The 23,486-nt window shown below is 36.6% G+C and overlaps 1 pseudogene; it reads right to left on the bottom strand.

The window, feature by feature from the left end:
• Nucleotides 1–6,338: 6,338 nt before the first annotated feature.
• Nucleotides 6,339–9,557, bottom strand: LOC148031258 (nucleolar complex-associated protein 3-like; annotated as a pseudogene).
• Between the last annotated feature and the right edge of the window lie 13,929 nt (nt 9,558–23,486).

Genomic DNA, 23,486 nt, shown 5'->3' with positions numbered 1-23,486 from the left:
TTAATATAGTTATTTAATTAATCTTTCATTTGACATATTAGTTCATTAGTTCAATGTTGTTAGATTGTAGCCTAATTAGTTTTACTTTAACAGCATATCATTATAATAACTTATTATTATTATAGTTTATTATTAGTTTATACTAGCACTAGTTGATAGTACATGCCAACATTGTAAGAATTAGTCATAGTTCATATAGTTACTTAATTACTAAGAGTTAGTTAGTTACTATTTCATTTAATATTGTTAATTTATTAGTTTAGTTTGATTGGCTTAATCATTTATAGTTAGATTATAGTTTAAATAGTTTTCTTTCAATAGTTTATTATAAGTTTAATTAGTTTATTATTAATCTATAGTATAGGGCATGCTGATATAGTTTAGATAATTGCTTTGTTGACTATAGCTCTTTAGATAAAGTAGTAGCTTTGACTAAAATGTTATAGTTAATATTTTAGTATGTTTTGTAATGTGGTCATTGTATTAAGTAGTAGTAAGATGTGCATCGCTGGTGTGCAGATTGGATGCAATTTCTTTAGTGTATGATGCGGAGGATAAAATTAGTGGACGAGAAAAGAGACCGCAACACTTTTCGATTAATGGTAACTTTGGTACAAACCAATTCAATTCTAACTTTCAAAGATTCAATGAAAATCACTTTGCTCCTTCTTCTTTTCATAAACCTTGGACTCGACCTCCTACTTTACCATCAACCGCTAATTTAAACCCTAAGGGCCGCATCCAAGTAATCGTACTCTACTCAACTTGGAGTATTTGCTAGCTTTAAGTAGTAGCTTTAAGTTTGTTTTATAATGTGATTAGTAGTAAGATGTGCATCACAGTCTACTCAACTTTTAATTACTTAAGCTAAGTTAATTGTTTAGTTATGGTTAATGTCTATAGTAATAATGTGTATAATTCTAGTTAATAGTTATTAATAGTTGATAGTAATTATAGTGATTATTAAATTACATGATAAGTTGGTTCATTGTTATGATCATTGATATTATCACAAGTTTTATTATACAAAACGTGAGTGCAATCATTGCAAGTATGATTTCTTTCTAGGGTAGAATTTATTTCAAATTTGTTATTTTTTAAACTAAACTTGTGTTGCATATCCTTCATCAATGCATACAAGGGTATGGCATCTCCCTCCATAACTATGAATGAATGAAGAGAGAGATGTCAACTCTTCAGTATACTACTTAAATTGCATGTCCATGTGCTTATATTTTTTATTGTTATACCTCTAAAAATTTGTAATGTGATCCCTATGCAAATACAATAAAATGTCAAAGAATTTTTTTTAAAAAACTTTTACCATGTAATGTTTTTGTTTGTTTTACCTTTTGTAAGGTGTTACTCATCAATACAACATCATTTACTAGGATGGATTCACAATTTATCCTTATTAGTTTGGAGTTAGCTCCATACGTCTGCAAGTGTTTTTCTTTCCATATTTGAAAAACCATAAATTAAATTTTGGGATTCACCTTTAAGCATAGAATGAAAAAACATAATTTTTTTCACGATTCAACACAACATCCTGCCATGTAGAACATGATTTAACCATAACCACATAAAAATTTCCAAATGAGAGGTGATAAAAATATAACAAGAGGTTCAAAATCCATCAAAACATGAATAAAGCACCTAATGATCATACTGAATAGTTCGGAGACATAGCCAAGTGACTCAAAAAAACAAAGAGATAAGTTGAACATAGTGGTAATAAACGATCTTAAAGTTAAGTATATGAATCAATTGAAGGTGACTCACCATCCCATGCACCACAATGCATGGAGCTTGGCTTGCATGCTTCTAAGTAGAGCTAGCTAGACAAGTGCAAAGAAATTGAGACGTCCAATGAAAGTATGGAGAGAACAACTTAAACAATAGCCATGTTTACTTCTAGGAATTGTTATGTTCATTCTTGGAAATTTTTTTCCCTAAAATATGCTCTTTTAGTGGTATAGTCTATCCCATATCTTACATTCCCTTCAATCAAAACTTTCCTTAACCTTTGTTACAAATATAGTTTTTATCTTAATTCTTATCATGAATAAGTCTACTACACATTACTTTAATTCTTAATAAGAAAATATATATTTGTTTATAAATGACCACAATGAAACTTTGATTATTCTCCATATAGGAAACAAAGAGAATTTTCCATGGAATTTCCTATTTAGAAATATGCATAAGTAGGGAATGTAAAAACTAGGAAAAATGAGACATTCTCTAGTTAGAGTAAGTAGGGAATTACACATGAAATTTCCTATCTAAGAAACATTACCTACATAGGAAAAAAGTTTCAATGTGATTTCCTAGTAGTTTCTCTGTAGCAAACATATAAAATTTTCTACTTTTATATTTAAATATACAAAATTTTCTAATTGAAAAAGCACATAGTGAATTTTTAAGTAGGAAATTATATAGATAATTTTCCATCAATCTTACATAGAGATTTATCTAAATATTATTTTATCTAACATCATAGTATTGTCTCTAATGGAGTAAACAAAATAATATATTAACACTCAAACATTAATGATAAAACTACAAAAGAGACATACATAAAGTAGTGATATTGAGAGAATATGTTTGTATTTTCATAGATTTCTCAAATCTTAAATATATTTTGAATACTCAAAAGTATCATCATAAGCGTTGAACTCCATCAATCTTGCATAAGCCATCAAGGCCTAAGTGTTGCCATTCACATTCTATAGGAATACTTAGAATTTGGTATAACTAGGCATCCTTAGGTCTACCTCACTATAAAGCACTTGGTCTCGATCCATGAGGATTGACCTAAAGGTTCCTATAGGACTTAACAATCTCTAACATCATTTGGTTCATAATGAGTGAGAGATGAGGGCGAGCTGAGCTCTATCCCTCTCTCGATAATAAAAAATCTCATATATATTGTCTTATGATCGAGATCAAAGACCAAAATCTATGTAAATTCTACGTCTATCTCTTATCTTACTATTTTCTTATGAGGAAAGTACTTGATTTATTGGGTCCATCTAGCCATCCATCGTTTTCCATCGAAGAAATATGATTGCTCACTTTCTATTTACGCATGGTTTTTCTTTAGTTTTCTAAACAAAGCATGCTAATACACTATTTGACATATACAAGTAATTTTCTTAATTATCTTTAACATTGGATTTATTTTACATCTTCATTTGGTATAATAAGAAAGAGAAAAATATAATCCTTTCAAAACATCTCTTTTTTTAAATTTAATGATATTTACATTGGATTCTTGTTCAAAGAGAAAAATTAAAAAATAAACCCATTCTCTTTCTTAGAACAATAAACTAGCCCATATATTTTCGGACTCCCAGTGCTCATATAGATTTCTTCTCCATCTTAGGGTCAACTACATAATTATTTCTTTTTCAACTAGAGTCCATTTTGTTACATGTTGCCATAAGAGGGAACCTTTTGTAGTATGGGACCTTCTTATCTAGACATTGATACTCATAGGAGAAACAAAACTGGCTCAAAATTGAGCCCTAGCAATTGCCCTTTGGGGAGATGCAATTGGCTCAATCATGCCCAATATCTGGGTATAGAAAAAAGTTTTTAATAAATTCTTGGATGTATACTACACATAAAATCGAATGCAAATAACCAATTAGTCTTTCTCAAATAGTATTTTATTATTTAAACCAGAATGGAGATTTACAGATTTAATATAATCACATTTCTTGATTAAAGTGATTATATCAATCAAGTAAAAAAATTAGTATTCAATTTTTTGATAAAATTTTCACACCACCTGGCTAGAATTACATACTTTTATCAACATGTGGCTAGGTACAATCATTCTATTTTAATTTCTAGATTGCTAGAATAATTTCTAAGTATTCATTTAATGTAAGATTTTATCTTTTAAAATTTATATTATCATTATGAGAGAAATAATTTACAATTTTATATGTATTATTATATAGGATATATTAGGTATTTTATAAGATTTTTAAAGAATGACAACAATTGAAGATATGAGTTAAAGAATTTAACTATTTATCAATGCATTATTTTTAATGTTAGGCTTATGCTTCATGTTAGATTTTAAAAATCCTAAAATTATTAATGTTGTTGTGTGAATGTCATTATGATATTTTAATCATAACAGGTGCTATAAAAGATGCATTTTATTTTTTGATAAATCCTAAGGTACAATAAACACCAAGTAATATATATATTAATTCATTAATAGTAAGTCAACTGAAGCTTATATTTATGATTATTTTAGAATTTTGAAATTTTAATTATTAAATAGGAGAGTAATCTATTATTTTATAATTACTTTCTAGAGAAAATAGGATTTATTGTGAAAATTAGTTATGAATAGTTATGCGAGAGAATACTTAATTTTGTACGTTAGAATGGATAGTATCATTGGATGCCATTTCCCTGTGCTAAAGTGTCACTAAAGGCAAACTTTTTGTGTTGGAGAGCCTTGCCTCATTTGATACATTGACTTTCTTATGTGGGGACATGATGGATGGAGAAAAAAAGAAGTGGGTAGGATGAGATAAATGATAATGGATTAGGAAAAAAAAACATGGGTAAGATTTACTGCTTAGAAAAATATACACTCTTAATCCTTTAATATAAACTCCAATATCCACTAATTATCATTTCAGCCCTAAACATCATTTTACAAAAGAAGTACCTACAAATGGAATCCATTCTTAATAAAAATCTAGGAGCATGTTCTCCACAGAAAATAAACTATAGTCTCTTTTTACTTTATCTCTTAATTCTTTCATTATCACGAGTTATTAACTTTTTATTATTACAATTCAAAAAAATAAAAATATTCATAAAAATGATATCAGAACATAAATCATCAAACCCAATCAACCATACATCCATCATGATACATTTAGTTGATATACCAATTTACAACCATAGATTCCTCCATTTCCTCTTAATATTTACTAATCATCACTAAAACATACCCAAAAACTACCATTTTCACACTTAAAAATTCAACAACTTAAATTTCAGACATACATTTCACCTAACATTTCATGATGAATGAATTAACACATAATTCAACTCTATTTTTGTTTTTATTCCTAATCTTTCATTAATACTCTTAATTATTACTAATTAGGGCAAAAAACAACCATTTTTAACACTAAAATGCATATATCTCTCATAAAACTCATTTTCAGGTTATTAGATTTCATATTTAGGTTCTTCTTAATGTTTTCTTACTCTATTTTTACTCATCTCTCATTAACATCATGCATAATTTTTAATTTTCACTAATTAAGGTTTAAATATATAGATTTTATCCTAATTTCAATCATTCCTTTATCATTTTAATACACTATGTAAGAACTTTGTTTCTTTTATTCCATTTTATCCTCAAAAATCATAAACTATATGCATATGATCACAAAACATCAATTCTTTCCATTTCTTGATCAAATTTCAATGAAAACCAACATATTCGATTAACCAAGTAATTAGAGTCATTCCACCGTATTCGAGAGTATTGATGCTTGCTCCTCCACTCCCTTTACTTCTAAAAATCAGAAAAATTCTTAATCTTCCACTCCTCTCACTAATATTCACTAATCCTCTTTAAATCTTGCAAAAAATCTCTCTCTCAATACCCAAGAATGGTTGCCAAGAACAGAATGAGGCTAAAGGAGATGCAAGAGGGGATCAAATGCAGTCGTTTATTGCTGGAAATGAGGAAGAGAAATCATCAGCATCTTCTTGCATGATGGTGCCTATTTTTTGTGTGTTCTCTTCTCTTCCCTCAACCTCTCTCTTCACAAGACTCTCCCTACATAACTTCTTGATCAACCTCTTTTCAAAAATTGTCAATTTCCCACTTGAACCAGTTTCTTTTGGCATCTCTTCACATCTTTGGACCTAATTTGTCCCACCCCACAACTTCTTAACTCGAAATTTGTGTATGCATGCTAAATTATACCTGTCTTTCTGCCTGCCTCAAATTTATCTACACTTTTCACTTAAAAATTTCCCACATCCGTCTTTTGCCACTTAATTTTTTTTGTTCCCTTAAATTTTCACTAAAAAAATATCATAACTCTCAACTTCTAAATCCTCCCTCAGCACTGCTCAAATACGGCTTTATATCCCTATGTTTAATGAAATTTTATGAAAAATAATACAGAGCTAAAACTCTTTAATTTTGCCAAAAAATAGTGTAAAATGGCATAGAATAAGGAGTTATCATTCCTCCCTCACTAGCTTCAGTGAGCTCCTGCGAACTGCTCTATTCTTCAAGAATAGCTTCAACAACAACAACATTTCATGGGAAAAAATAATTACTCTCCCCCTCCAAGCTGAGAGCGTCCCCGCCACCAGCTACAATAAGGATCATGAACATTTGTGACCACAAATACTGCTACAAACTTTGCAAAACAGACACAAAAGACCTGTAGACATCAAAAAGAGAATAAAATATGCTCGTTAAAGAGATAAAAAGAAAAAATAATGGAACCAGCCCCGTTTAACTCATGTATCTCATGAAAGTGCATAACTGAGCTACATCCAAAACATATACCAAACCAACTAAGAAGTAGGCTAAAGCCGCTAAGCAACAATAATCCCTCGAAACACTACTTTCCTACTAAAATATGGCTTTAGAAATAGCCTTATGGATAAGGTCCATGCCTAACAAAGAACCCAAACAAAGCAAACTAATACTACAATACCAAATACGGCTCCTATGGTTTAGTTGCTAACCCTCCATGATTTATTAGAACAACCAGTCAAATGGTCCCTAGCTTCCAAGTGTCCTAAGTTTTGTTGTTGTTGTTGGTTTTTTTGTTTTTAAAGAATTTTCTTTTTTTTCCCTCTCAAAGTTAAAAGAGTATATAGATTGATTCTCTAGCCCAAAAGATCCAACCCCAAAGAGATGCAAGGCATCGGACGCAGGGCACCGTCAAGGAAATCCCTACATACTACCAGGACCGCTGTCGAAGGGTTTTCGAAAGAAAAGTCGCGACCACAGAGGTCCTTGAGAAATTCCAAGATAGAAGATCAATCAAGCGAATAAGCAAGATGAGAAAATGATGTCAAGTCTCTGTTTTTATTTTTGCCAATAACTGAAGACAAATAGAAAGCCAAATTAGCTTACAGTGGCAACCTCCACAACATGTTCTCCACTACCAGTCTCATGATTTCTGCTGATTTGGACTGATCCTGCATCAGAATTTTTCCCAAAAGAATTGCAAAAAAGATTGGAAAAATATAGATCTACATTAAGCATGGACCTGAGAACAAGAATATAAGCTGCATTCTGCAGCTAATATAGGCATATTCTAACCCTTTTGTCCAAAACTTGCGGTGGACATGAACCTTATAGAGTTCCCAAAAATTTGACTTGACTTGAGGGATAGTGAAAGAGTAAACCCTTTAGCATCTTCCTGTATATCAAGTAGAATCACAGAAAGGCGATCTAATCCAAAAGCACCAATATCTATAAGCTTTCTCACCCTGTTCTTCAATCTTAATATGTTTTGCAAACAATTTGGCAGGTTTGCAATCTTTAGTCAGTTTCTTCAATCCCTTGAGGACTTGGACAGATCGAGCTACAGAGTTGCAAAGAATGAGAAGAACAAGACATCCTCTCTCCTTTTCAGCATCTTCTTTCGAAATCAACTGCTCCCAGGTATCTCATCTCGCACAATTTTGCTAGAAGATCCATGAAATAGGCGTATGTCTCATGAGGGACAGCCTACCGAGCACTTAGCACTCTATTATGTGCACCTTCCATAAAAGACTACTCCAACTCAACAGCATAATTTATGGAAGGATTATCTAATGCTTCAGAAGAATGAAACTCCAACTCTGTGTGAAACTCTGCAATCCTGTTTCACCTTAATTTGGTTGCTTTCATATCCTGTGTGTGAACTCCTTGATCTCCAGCTCTGTGTCTTGCAGACCACTACATATGGAACAGTGCCTTCCTCTCTATCACTCCAGATGTAATGGCATTACCATTACTTAGATTATGTGGCACTCCATTGGATGTGAGTCCCTAATCAGAAAACCCAGATGTCAATGCTGTAGAACCACCAACCCTTGCAAGAATAGAGCCTACACGAGCTTCTGCCGAGTATGCATCTATTTGTTCCAGCCTCTTGTAGATTTCTCCAAGTCTAGACGAGACAAAATCTTTATCACGTTCAAGCTGATCTTTCTCTACCACCCCAGAATCAAAAGCAGGTCGCCGGCCTCCCCCCTCTACTGCCTGTTTTCGTTGCTTTTTTCTCCCCAGGCGGAGTTTTTTTCTTTTTTGTGTGCTAATTTTGTCAAAGATAAATACTTTTTCAAATAGCCGGCTAATTTTCTCCTTCCCTCTGAATGACCCAAGACATGCAGTGGTGTATGTGGCCTGCCTCAATAACCGTGCAGACAACCCCGGACCTTCTCTTTGCTATCTTTTTGGGAGGTTGCACGGAGGGTTGAAAACCACCTTCACTTGTTGAACAGAGAACAAGTGCATCCCTTGGTTTCGTCATAGCTATGAGGACCTCACTCGATGAGGAGGCAAAGGTAGACACTTGAATTGCAAGCTTGGCAACAGCAGGATGATAGTGTTTTGCTAAGAGAGAAACCTCCCACAAAACAGTTAAGAGCACGCCAGTTAAATCTGGGTCAGTTCCATCACTTTGAAACATAGCTATGTTACCACCTACAGCACCTCCTCCACTATTAGTTTCTAAAAGGCTGCAACATTTCTTGTATCGCTGCAACAAGTGCCGTACTGTTATGAGTAGTGCCATTGCTTCAGCTAACCCAAAATGTAATGATACAGATGCTAATCTCTTCACAAAATCAACAACCCTTTGCATATCATGTTGGCAATTTTCGCAGAGCATGACTTGTAATGCTTCTGCTAATATCACCCCGACTTTCTTATCTCTGACTAGACTGTGGCAGAGTAAAAGGTTGCAGATTGAACTGTAGAACTCTCAAAGGTCAATGTTCAATGCATCCAGGTTGTTTCGCACAATTTTGAATGCAACAACACAACAGTGAAGTCTATTTGAAAAGCTGAGAGGGATTCCATCTTGAACATCCCCTGCTTGCTAGTTGTGTAGAAGGTTCAACAGCCAATCTCTTCAGAATTGCTAGCAGATCTGCCATGAATTCAACACTGACAAGATGAGAAAACTTTGCTAAGCCATCAAGGCATGACCTTAGAAGTGGTCAAGGCCCACACTCACTAAGTTTCAATTTCAATCCTTCCACCCTTACATCTTAGAGCCTGAGGTTTGACTACAAGCTTGACTTCAGAATCCAGAAGTAGGTTTCAAATACAGCTGACAATGTTTGAATTTGTAGCCTCCGATGCTCTAAAGCATCTGGCAAGGTGGATGACTCTTTGAAATCTGCAGTAACATCATCCCTCAAAACTGTGCAGCCAGCTCATGCTTTTTCAATGTTTTCTCATTTTCCTTATGAAGTTGTTGATCAGCTACTCCATTCTCTGGTTCTGCTGGTCTCCTGTTCATCATTATACTGCCCACCTCCATGGGGTCTGTAGGTGTGCTTTTGGGTGAACATCAAATCATCTACTAAATAGTGAGGTTTGATCTCTAGCCCATGCAAAACAAAAATGCAAACACAACGACTAAGTATGCACAAAGTAACAAATGTCACACACACAAACTTTTTGGTGGATTCTACACCTCGGATACGCAGCAGTACGACATCCACCCCCTCTGATCCTGCACATCCTCCAGATGGACCAACTACCCATGATCATTATCGTCAAGATCCACGAATAGATCAATCTCTTCATTGACTATTTTTGGTATATCAGCAAGGTTATCTATCATATCATCTGTCTCTTCTACTAGAGTTTCTTCTCGTTGCTCTTCTCTTGCAAATTCTTCCAATGCATAATCCTCATCATCTCTTTTCTTGAAAATCTTGATTCTTTTTCCTGCAATAGGCACTCTAAGCACTGTCCCATCCAATTCTGTCAGCTCATATGTTGCATTGTCAAAGACATATTTGACTATGTACGGCCCAAACCATCTTTTCACCACCTTCTGAAGTGCAGTATGTTGATTTTCAAGGCTGCTATCAAAGACTAATACCTAGTCTCCCTCTTCTATTGCTCTAGGCCGCAAGCGATGCCTCTTGTCAAACCTGTTCTTATTTCTAAGTCTAGCAACCTTCAACATGTCAATAGCTAGCTGAATATCCTCTGGTCTTCTCTCCAACTGCCGGATCCTAAGAGCTGAGAGCTCCTCTCTCATCAAATCCTCCTGCCAAGGTAAAACAGACCAAGTCAAAGCACAAGTCTCAGTCGGCATAATCCGTTTTTGACCATACATCAACTCTGCAGGTATATATCCTGTGGTAACACTGTGAGTCATACGATCAGCCCACAAAGCAAATGGTAGAAGTCTCGGCCATTCTCCAATCCGTCCTCTACATGCTTTGGCTAATGCTTTCACTATCGACGGCCCTCTTTCACTCTTTCCATTTCCCTCTAGATTGTATGCTGTGGTTAGAGCCAAATTGATTCCTAGTTGAGAGAAAAAATCCATTTCTTCATCTGCATCTAATTCACCACGATCTGTAGCAATCTTACCCACACAGCAATACCTGCAAAAAATTTCTTCCAATAAGAACTTAGACACTGCACTAATGGTCTTCATTCTCAAAGGTCTGCCCTCAACATGATTGGTAATATCTTCTCTAGCCAAAACAATATATCTCATATGCCATAGACCCATCGGCATAGTAACCAAGTCAACTACCCACTTATAATGAATGCATAGCAGATAGGTCAGATGAAGCTCATCTCGATGATGCACTACGGAATACATCTGACAATCTCTACAAGTCTCTACAAAGTGAGAAACATCTCTGTACATGCCTTTCCACCAATATTTTTCCTTGATTTTCTCATAAGTAGCCCACACTCCTCTATGACCAGCCCAAGGACTCTTATGAAACTCTCTCATCACCTGTAAATGGGTCTCTTTATTGCAGACAACCCGCAAGAGTAATCCGCCTCTTTTCTTTAGGTGCTTCCAAAGAAATCTGTCCTTGAGAAAATAACCATATGCTTTTCTTCTGATTTTCTTGAACTCTTTATCTGTCCATTCATCTCTTTTGCTTAGTGTACTAAGGTATTTGCCAATTTGCAACCAATCTCCAACATAGAGTTCTTCTATGAAAGCCACAATATCATAGACATGGCAAACATGATCAACCATAGCGGCTGAAATTTTTGCATCATCCTCTTCTGCAAGTAGTGTCTCCTCATCATCATATCTGGATCTAGACAACATATCTGCCAACTGGATTATCCTTCCCTGCTATGTGTTTAAATTATGGATTTAATGGCTTGATGTATGCGATCCATCTTAGCATAGCTATATCCGGAGTAGAGCAACTCATAATCATACCTATCAATGGCAAGCATTTTGTCTCTACCACAACTGGGGCTCCAATGAAGTACTCCTTGTCACATTTGAGAGCCGTAACAATTCCCAGTAATTCCCTCTTGATTTGCGGATACCTCCTCTGTCTCTCGTTTAGGACTTTCACCCCAAACCAAATAGCGTACCTGTTTCCATCTGCATCATCTTGACCCACAGCCCAACCTATGCCAATTGGACTAGTGTCAACTGTCAATACAATAGGCCTTCCGCAATTATAATCCGCTTTCCTGAGAGTAGGAGAAATCTGCAATAACTTCTTCAATTTTCGCATGGCTCTAGTGTGGCTCTCATCCCAATAAAATTTATGCCCCTTTCAAAGCAGTTGATATAAACAATTTGCTATGTGTTCAAAATGGGGTATCCAAATCATGTAAAACACACAGGCTCCAATGAATCTCCGTACCTCTGAAGTGGTAGAACAATACTCCGTAATTTTTTCTATAGCATCCACCTTCGCAAGTAAAGGTTTCCTGCCATAATACCCACACATATGTCCAACAATGACAACCTCATTTACTCCAAAAACACATTTCTGCCCTGATAGCATCAAGTTTACTTCTTCTAACCTAGTCAAAATCTTTTCACAAGTTGCAATATGATCAGCCACAAAGTATCTGCATCCCTACACATTTAGACTCTCATTCTTCTCTTCTTATGCACACCCCTTAATGGGCACATCATCCAAGAAAGGCATGGTAAGCTGAGGTATATACTCACGAAGGACCTTACGCATGGCATTCATCATATGCGCAACAGAATTAGTGGCACCTTGAGACAAGGTACACATCTTGACAAGCCCAATAGGAGTTCTCATAGTGGTTATGTCCCTGCTTTCCAAGGCCAGCTAAAACTGATCATATCCCGAATACAAGTCACCTAAAGAATAGATGGCACGTCCAGCAATTACTTCTACAAACTCATCCACAATTGGACCTATACCAACATTCCTAATAGTAACTCTGTTTACTGGCTACATGTCCTGTATAAATCGGAGAGTACCATTCTTCTTTGGAACTGTAAACCACCTATTTGAGTATGGTGCAAATGACGACTCTAGGATTCCCATCCTGATTTTCTCATTCAACAAGTCAACTAGCTTTGGCAGGTGTGCCCTAGGCACTGGAATAGGTCGGAGCTTCCATGGAATATGAGGAATAGTAAAGATCACCATAGGGGCAGCAATATCTGGATTCACACATCCAATGTCATGCGAGAAAAAAGAAAACCCCCTTCCATGTCGCTCAAGCATATCCTGAAAGCACTGCTTCTGTGAGGGCAGCAAGAAATCAACATTTCTAATTTTTAATTCAGTAAGAGTCTCTGCTGAAAATTTATGGCTTATATGCTCTGGATTCCTCAAAATTGGCTGCTTGGCAGCCCTCTCTATTTGCTGATCACTGTTAGGTGGAAGCGGTCCAGCTACTGACTTCACCTTCTTATCCACAGTCTTGTATTTCGTGTCAACCCTGGCTTCATTATTATGATCCTTTGCATTACTAAGGCTGAATATCCTCAACCCTCTACTCTATGGACTACATAGGAACAGCCCTAAACTCTGGATGTTGAAATATTTCAGCAGTAAACTCTGTTGGCTGAAAGTTTTCAGCCCTCTGTGTCTCTGTAGGCTTATCATAATCAGCCGGAAACTCTGTTTGCTGAATTTCTTCAGCTCTCAACACTTTTTGCTGAGTCATCTGAGCCTTTGACTCTATCTGTGACACAAAATCTAAAATTTCATGAAACATGTCCAGGGAATGCACTGATACATTACTGAGACAACTCTACATATCAGCTTTCAGCATATTGTCCATCTCTGTCATCGTATCTGCACAAACCATACTATCATACATCCCATCTATATGCTCATCATCCTCTAAAATACCTGCATTTTTCAAATCTTTCTCCTTCTTGCATATGTACTGCCTGGCAACTCTAGGCAACTTAGAAATCTTCTGATAACTCATCGAACTATTTGCTGAAATTCCAACAAAATTGGAGGAGAAAACACTGTTGCCAGGAGGCAAGAACTCCAATCTTCTCTGCTCTGTACCACCGTCGTCTCACGGAACAGCGATACCTAATGAAAACTCGAATCCCTCACAGTGGGCAAAGGTGCATCTCGAAGAGTATTCCTGTTTCCTGCATGATTTACACACACAGTCCATAAACTGGACTGCTCTCATACCATCTTTACAACGAATCCGTGCATAAGCAGATCCATCATCCATTACTTTCGTCTCCATGTGCATCTCTGTGATGAATGGCTGTCCTAGGATTATGGGGTAAGAGCATGAATCCTGCACAAAGAAATGGAAATCCTCCTCTACATCTCCAATAGAAATCCTAACACTGGGACAGGCAGCATACAAATCACCTGCAGTATTGTTGGCGGCTCTCATACACCACCCATGCTCTGCATCCATAGGCCATCTATTACTTTCATAAACTCCACGAACTATGAGATTAATCTCTGAACCATGATCCACCAAAGCAACATAAGGCACCTGTTTCTCTCCAATTTTTACCACTATTTCCGAAGTTGCCCTAGCCCAATGACTCCGCGAAAAGTGACTGTGCGGTACCAAGATAGGCTCATCAGTTTCAGTATAATGCATAGGCTGAACTCTCTTCTCTGTCTGTGGAAAAACAGAAGCATTCTCGACCATAACCTCATCCTCATCCTCATCCAACTCCCTAATCAAAACTCCATATGTATCAGTAGTAGGCAATGTATGTCTTTTTCTCTTCAGGACTTCTTGAAACTCTCTTTTTGAAATGCCTTAAACCTCAAAAATAGTAAAAGTCACCTCACTGCCAAGTATCTTGTCATTAAAGATTTTCTTCATGTCCGTAGATGTCTCAATATCGAACATTAATCTAAATCCTGGCTGCTTTCTCTGTCTAGGCTCCTGACTCTTTTCTTTCTTTTGAGCATCTTCCATTTGTTGTTCTGGCCCTGGTCTCAAAGACGGCCCTACAGTAGGTGGAGTAACAAACTCACCCCCTCTAGTCTTTTTAGCTGCATTTGGATTCTCTTCATCTCTCTTACGCTTCTCCTCAACAAGTACATCTGATCCCTAAGACTTAGCCAAGTAGGCATAAATAGTGTACCTGTCAATCAACAGGTGAATCCCAAACTGTCTCAGATCTGATGCTAGAACCTGCACTAGTCAAAACAGTCTACTGAATTTTCCCCTTGTTTACCATCTCTATAGCATAGGTCCATAATGCTGACTGACTCTCTAAACCTTTCTCAATCTGGACTCCATATGCAGAAGCATCTCCTCTAGCTGCCACATAAGAAGTATGCGCAGCCATATCATGTACTAATTTCTTCATTCCGCCTTTCCCAAAATTGGTAGCAAGCAGAGCTCCTGTTCCAATCAACCAGATCTTGCCATCTTGTCCCCAAAATACCAAATTCTTCCTCCTTGCATCTTGAAAAGATTCACAATCCCTGCAATGTTTATGGTCTGTACTATCACACCAAATACATCTTCGATCTCTCCTAGGTGCACTAGGAGCACTAGAAGAAATAGTAGGCACAGTCGAAGATAATTGCTCTTTTAATTTTCCCACCAATTCTGCTTTAACTGACTCCAATGTCAAATCCATTATGCCTTTGATTATGTCATCAAGAGAGGAAGGAACCAAAGGAGCGGATGATTTTGGAGCAGAAGGAGCCAGCATCGGGAGGAACAGGAGGATTAGAAACAGTAGGCACTGGCATAGGCCAAGTAACTAGCTGAGGAAGAGAAGAAATGATAGGGGTAGAAGCAGACATAGGAGCAAAAGACGGTGTCGGTGTCATGGATCCATTCTGTAGGCGGGTCTTCCATATCTGCCTCTTGGTCAAAGTCGAGACCGCATCCTGGGCATCTTTCCAATCTATTTTAAGATCCATAGGCTTCATGTGATCCTCAAGAAGCTCTCCTAATTCTTCCTGAAGAGCAGGATCTGCAGCTTGCAAGAAATGCTCAACTTTCTCAATATCCAATGCTCTTTGTTCAATGGCATCAAGCTGATCATACCTCTCTTCAAATTCTTGTATCAATTCTGAAGCAGCTAGACCTTTGTTTGGCATGTAGACCCACTCTTGGAATGACCGCCGAGTAGCCATCCCAAAGTCCTCAAGAAAATACTCCTCTTTCAGGGCCTTCTTAAAATCTTACCAATGCGAATTTTGAAGGAAAAGATCAATCACTTTTACCCTCAAGGAAAGTGTGACAAGGCGAATAAAATATTTACTCATAAGTCCTATCGGTACTCCAAAAAAATCCCATCTTAATCTCATACGTCTTCAAATAAGCCGATACATTATGGCCATCAAATAACTTCTTTTCATTTTCAACTACTTCAATCGCCTTAGTCGCGCTGATTGCACTCTCTTGCTCCGAATATAGTTGCCTTTACTGAGACAACTGTTGTTGATGTAACTGCTGCTGCTGCAATATATACAATTGTGTCTACTGATTTTGAAGCTGCATATACATAGACATATTCTGCAAAATCTGCTTTAAATCATCCGTAGAAGTACTTGAAGCAGAAGTCGATGATGGAGTTGAAGTAGAGGACAAAGCAAGAATCGTAGAAGGGGCTGAAATTGATGTTGAAGTATCTCCCATCCTGAAATTTTTTTAAATGTGATGCTTTCATGTCAGGTTCACCAATGTCGGAGGGGTTTTTGTCAAAAAGTCGAATCCACCGGGGATCAAAAGTAGAAGGAAGTAGAGATAGGAGATGGAAGAGAAGATAGAGAATACCCAAGTGGTAAACACGACAACAAAAAATCACAATGAATTGAAACAATATGTATTGAAAGAACCTGGAATCTTTGCTCTACTCAGAAGCAATCTCCAGGCATTAGTTCTCCTAAAGCTCCTTCGTAGACCAAAAATGTGGATCAGAAAAATTAGCTCTTTCTCTGCTACCCGGACACAAATCTGGTGGCTCCGTTGGCTCCAAAAGGAGGGTAAAACCCCAGGATACCTGATCACGTATCTCCCAGATCACTCCTTCTTCTTTCAGTTCAATTTGCAGTTTTCAGCCTGTTTACAGCGATCGCGACGCGCGCGATTTCGTCAATCTGCCCTTCTTGTGAAAATTTCCTAACTTGCTGAAAAAGCAACTAGCTTTTTGCATTCCATCCTAATCTAGAAGCTTTTTCTAACTTTTTTTGGATTTTTACAATAAATAATATGAAAAATAGACTAAAATTATCTAAAAATCTAGTATTTTCGGATAATTCATACAACTTGCACTAGTACTAATGGCTCAGATCACATTGACTCTCTAGATCAATAGAGAAGTCAGATGATGATACATTCCATACATTTTCACACTATGTCCTCATAACATCACGACACCACAGAGGCGATGGTTATCTTCTTTTGGAGGTTTTTTTCTTTCTAGAACCCTGCAGTCTCGGGGCTTTTTTTTTCTTCTTTATTTCTTTCTTGCTTTCCGAAGAATAAATACATAGACTCTTTCGAACTTTGTTATTTGGATTGGAGTTTAAGTTTTTTTTTTTTTAAGAATCAACTAGAAGGCTAAGAATGCATCACTTAATTGAATGGTAAAACATTTCAGCTCAACAACTTCACGCAAAGTATCGAATCTAGCACATAATACTACTCACGTTGCTGGGGAAAGTGATAAGCAAAGAGACTCACCAGCTCAGCATCTCTCTTTCGCACTACTCCTAGTCAAAATTTCGTGGAGAGAACCTTGTTACTCAGCTAACCCACATCGCTACAAAGCGATAAAGAAAGGAAACATACTCTAGTAGATTCCTAATCAACTCACCATATATTATGAAATTCACTAAGTTATGCACAAACATCACTCCCCTTATTAAAACACTCTGAATACGAATATCTTGATTTTTAATTTTTCGAGTCCTAAATTACTAGTCCAATATGTCATGGAGTGGAACTGAGGCATCATCATCATAGTAAGGCATAAGGGCCATTGATAAAGCATCTAACGAATGCCCCCAGTCGCGCATCCATATACCAACAAATATAATCCCAACATGGACATGGAACACTAGTCTGCAAATCATGGTAAGATGGAGTAAGGTGGTAGACAGTAGATCGATATCGAGCAAATTCTTGTTGCTCTCTACCCACCCGGGACTAACCAGCGCCATGCTCAGGAGAAAAGACACTAGTAAAATCATGATGCTGGTAAGTGCAACCTATCATATCCTACATGGCAGTGGTACCATAGCATCGAAAATATGTGCGACACTGCAAACACAATAACTGAGCGCGCATAAATAGATGCCTCTGACAAGAGCTACAACCAAATGGTGGTTGATACTGCAAGCAAAAGACAACTACAAAAGATGTACCACAACAGGACTCACCTCATGGAGTATATAAAAACTTGTCATGCATTTGAAATCCTGAATATCCACTGAACCATTATCATACACTTCTTTGACTTGAAAGGGACCTAACCATCGTATACGAAGTTTCCCTCTAAATTTATAATAACGACTATTATACAATAGAACTAAATCATTATGCTCAAAATCCTTAAGCTTTAAACGTCTATCATGCTAGGCTTTCCTTCATTTATAACAGGCTTCAATACATTGTAAAGCGAGCATATGATCCTCATCCAATTTAACTAACTTGCACATATGGGTAGTAAGAGTTTCTCGCTCACCAAGACAATTAGACAATGCCATGCATAAGGTAGGAACCTCAAATTTGATAGGAAAGAGAGCTTCATTATCCCCTTAACCAAACTAAAAAATGTGTTATTAGTTGTGACTTTATAAGCAGTTCGATATGCCCATAGTGCTTTTGGTAAGCGCTCATCCCAATCCCGTCTATTCTTGGCGACTGTTTTGGTTAAAATTACCATCACAACATGATTGGTAACCTCTATAGCACCATTAGAACGTGGATAATATGGGGTAGACTTACGATGCTTAATCTTATAAAGATCCATCAATTCTAAAATTAAATTATTCAAAAAATGGGATCCATGATCACTGACTAATTCTAGTGGGCAGCCAAAACGAGTAATAATATTCTCATAAAGAAAGAGAGTAACATCCTTGCCTTGATCAATTTTGAGTGCTTTCGCCTCCACCCATTTGGTGACATAGTCCATACACACCAAAATATTTTGATTAGAATGATATCGTGTAGGTGGATCAATGGGACCAACAAAATCTACACCCCATTTTGCAAAAGGTGCCAAGGCTAATACAGCAGTCAATGTCATGGAAAAGTGCTTAATCGGTTACCTAGTACGCTGGCATTTATCACACTTGCGACAATGTTCATATGTATCTTTGTATAAGGTAGGCCACCAATAACCAATAAATAAGACTTTTCGTGCTATCAGATCTCCTGCAAAATGACCCCCACAAGGTTCATCATATAATGCAGTTAAAATTTGTGGTACCTCATCTTCGCGAACACACCTTTGATATATCTCCTCACGAGGAAAATATTTATATAAAGAACCTGACATTAAAACATAGGAGCGTGACTGCAACAAAATACGACGGTGTTCATGCTTAGGTGCAGTCGGTGGATACTTAGTTGTACTAAGAAAATTAGCAATATCCGCATACCAAGGTAATGTAGTAGAGATGTCAAATAATTGAGCATCAGGTAATTCTTCATCTACACTTTTCTCTGTATCATATGTAATTAATCGAGACATATGGTCTGTAAGAACATGGGATCAGCCCACACGAGTAATGACTTCAAAATCAAATTCTTGAAAAAGCAACATCCACCAAATAACTCAATCACTAAGCTCGGGTTTATTCAATAAGTATTTTGGTGCCTCATGATCCACATAAAAAATAAACTTATTGCCCAACAAATAATGCCTAAACTTGGTAATAGCAAACACCATCAATAAACACTCTTTCTCAGTTGTGGTATAGTTTTTCTAGGTGTCACTTAAATTACAACTAGCATAATAAATTGGATGATCAATCTTCTTATCATCTGCTTGGCATAAAAGCACTCCCATTGTATCCATGCAAGCATCGGCATGAATATGAAACTCTTTAGACCAATCCGGTGAAACCAAAATTGGTCCTTCCACTAATCGAAGTTTTCATTTCTCAAATGCAGCTTGGCATACTGAATCCCAATCATAAGGTTGATTTTTCTTAAGTAAAGCAGTCAAGGGAGAAGCCACCACTTCAAACGATTCAATAAAGCATTGATAAAAATTTAAATGACCCAGAAACCCATGTAATTGTTTCAAATTTTGGGGTGCATGTAAATTAGCAATTTTCTGTACTTTAGCCATATCCATTGCAATACCATCACTCGAAACTATATAACCTAATAATATATCCCGTGGTACTCCAAAAACACATTTTTTTAAATTTAAGAAAACTCCTGTACTTTCACAACGTTCGAATACCTCTTCTAATCGATCATCCATATTTTCTTCATTGCCATGCACACATAAGTCATCCAAAAAGACTTCCATCCATTTAATTAGAAAATCTTGAAAAATTGCCATCATTGCTCTCTGAAAAGTAGCATTACACAAACCAAATGGCATTACTTTATAGGCAAAAGTCCCCCATTCAGTAGTAAAAGTAGTTTTGGGCTAATCTTTAGGGTTAATAAAAATTTTATTATAACCCCTAAACCCATCCATAAAAGAATATAGTTGATGCCTTGCCACTCTATCTAATAATTGATTGGAGAAAGGTAAAAGAAAATGATCCTTACGAGTGTGCTTATTCAATGCACGATAATCCACGTAGATGCGAATTTTATTAGAATTCTTTTTGGGAACAATGACTATAGGTGAAACCCAATCACTATATGCAACTGGAGAGATAAAACCCACATCTAATAATTTAGAAGTTTCAGCATGCACCTTATCTACATAGTTAGGATTTGTTCGCCGTTGACACTGACGTATAGGTTTGACACTTGGTTCAATATCAATATAATGTTGACACAATTCAGATTTCATACCTTTCAAATCCGCATAGCTCCAAGAAAACACATGTGCATATTTCTTAAGAACATTCTATAATTTCTCCAAAGCAGCACCTTGCAACTGACTACCCAATAAGAGAAACTTATTTGGTGCCTTCAATTTTAGAATTGTGCACAAAAGCTGTTTGAACCTTGTTAGGTTTAATGAGTGGCACCTCAGTGGATTTCTTCATAGATACATGACCTAATCGATTACTCACTCCCATAGGTTGTCCAAGGTCATGTATTACTCACTCCCATAGGTTGTCCATCATTAATATCAGATGATAAGTTCTGAGGTGGAGGTTTAAAAGATGTTTGATACACAACTAGTGCTTTGGAAGACTCTTCCCATTATGTAAACTCAGTAATCTCAACCATATAATGGTCTAACACTTCGTGGTCCCACATGGATAACTGTCGATCCTTAGATCCATATTGTATACTTATATGCTTATTTTTATTTTTATCATGCAACTTCTGACGATAACATCGTAAAATCTAATTACAATGTTCAAGACACTGCTGATCTTGATAAGTCCACTTCCATTTCTTCCATTTCAACTTGAGTATCAACAAATGAAGATTTTTATTTATTTCACCTTGTATATGACAACCTAAATAATGAATAATCCTCTTAAGCTCAATAAAATTAGTTGGACTCACTGGTTCATACCCTAAAAGGGGCGGTTCAATTCCATCGCCATAAATTGTGAAATCCATAACCTTTTCACTAGGATGAGGTAAAACCCTTTTTATACTCCACATACCATTTACATGTGCAAATGAATGTCCCATCGTTGATCGTAAAGACATGCTTCTATCAAAGTAATTTACTTGATGGAGTTGATGATAAAGCCAAGGGACATTAGTAACCCCCTGCCCCCTATTAGTGGGTATCACAACTCTTTCATGTTTTAATATTGAATTCATTCCCACCTGTAAGGCACTAATCACGACAGTCTACATAGTTAGTTCATCCATTAATCGGGATTGTACTTGCTCCAGGTTTTTCTTTTCTTGCAATATTTGCTCAACAAAATTCTCAATTTGAAACACAATATCTTCTAAATGATTCATTTTTTCATCATAATAAGACTATAAGGATTGAACCAACTTCTTGTTTTTTAATGCCTCGCGTTATGCAGCAACTTTATCTATTTGTAGTTGAGTAATTTTATTCAATAGTGGTTGAACAAGGGCACTATCATCCGCAATTTCATTCTCGTAATATAAAATTTTATCATTCAGCATATCCACTGAATAAGATGCCATTTCTTGAGACACCTCACCTACTTGCTGGTGGGGGTTCAATTCATCTTCCCATTTTTCCTCCCAATCAATCATTGTAGCATAACATGAAACAATTCTGCCATTCGAAGGATCATCCTTATCTTCCTTGCAAGAGGACTGAAAAGGTCTATAACTGCTACTACGGGATTCTTGAACTTTCTGTCTCCAATGATAGAAGTAAAGTTGTTGTATGGACAAAGGTAATTGACCAAACCCAAATGGAATCTCATTTCTCAGGATAGGAGCCAAGGTCTCAGGTAGACCCTCTATCAACATTTCATTGGTTTCCATTACTGTTATTAGCTCTTCAATAATTGGCTCATCGCCTAACTCCTCTATTTCATCTTCAGATTATTCTCCTTGTATCACAACTTGGGAATCATACCCAAAAAAGAAATCTTGAGAATGATCTTGCTCTTGTGTTTCATCAACAATTGAATTTGTACGCTCCCTCACTAAGCTTTCAACATCAAGAAGAGAACTTTCCCATTCATCTTCCATATTTTCCTCCTCCATAGAAACTCCCAATAAATCAGATAAAGCACTATTGGAAGTAGTCAACCAATTAGCAATATCACTATCAGTGTCGTCTTCCGAAGAATAGTTCATAGAATATTTCCCCATTCCTAAAGGTTTCACAAAATTCTTTTGATGCACCATATTAACTGTAGTCTTGTCCCCATCTAATGAGGCTCGATGATGTAAATATCAATAGAACCACGCATAATTTTGCTCAGTCTTTGAGCTCTCATTCTATTCCTCCTCAGTCATGGAGGCATTAGATCTATTCATATTTGTGCTTTCCTCCATTGGTTAATGCAAAAATTCCCTAGCTACAACTCGCAATTGCACTCGTTTATGCTTAGGTCCTATCGTTATAATACCTCTATGCCAGCTCTGATCACATTGAGAATGCAACAACCAAGGTCTACCCAAAAGAATTGGATAAGAAGTAGCTCCTTGAATAGGTCGCACAACCAAGAAATTAATACTAAACTCCAAACCAGCAATAACAATTGGAATTTGACATAAAAGACCTAAAGGTGTGACCCTTTGTTGATCAGCTAAATGTAAAACAATACTGGTAGTCTCCTTCTTATCGATTAACCCTAAATTAAGCATTGTTTCCTCTGTTATTAGATTCATTGCTGCCCCACCATCTAGCTGAGCTCTGAATATCATATGCTTCATCACTTCCATGTCTACAACTGGAGCCCTTGGATCTAAGAACAAATCCACAATCCTTAAGGGCCGAACACTTTTGTCTACTTTAACAATTTTCGTGCTAGATGAAACTGTCACAGAATTACCCCTTTTTTCCCTTCTCCGTACTAGTCTATGATAGATCTCCCTTCTACAAGTAGGGGCAATTTCCAGTAATTGTCTTAGATTAATTGACAAATGTAAACTCTCCAACTCATCCCACATATCAAAGGATTTCCTTGATTCCTTATCATCTTCTTTAGCTGCCTTTGAAGCTCTCAATCTTTGAGGAAACGGAGCCACTTCCTCCTTAATCTTAGGGGAATTTAAAGGGATAGGTAAAATTGGCTGATCCTCTGAATTGGGTGGTGAATTGGTCGCATCTTTCTCTACATCATGATCTTCTGCATGTCTTGGTAAATATGTTTCTTGCTTTAAAGTTTCCATCATAGCATTATTAGGCTCCATCAAACCCGAATCATTTTCTTGATCTAAGATAATTGTTGGGTTTGATTTTGAACGA

This window comes from Lygodium microphyllum, chromosome 9 (genome assembly GCF_053477565.2).
Source record: "Lygodium microphyllum isolate KBCC chromosome 9, Lygodium_microphyllum_v1.1.10, whole genome shotgun sequence".
Lineage (NCBI taxonomy): Eukaryota > Viridiplantae > Streptophyta > Polypodiopsida > Schizaeales > Lygodiaceae > Lygodium > Lygodium microphyllum.
This window is presented reverse-complemented; position numbering and strand designations above follow the sequence as displayed.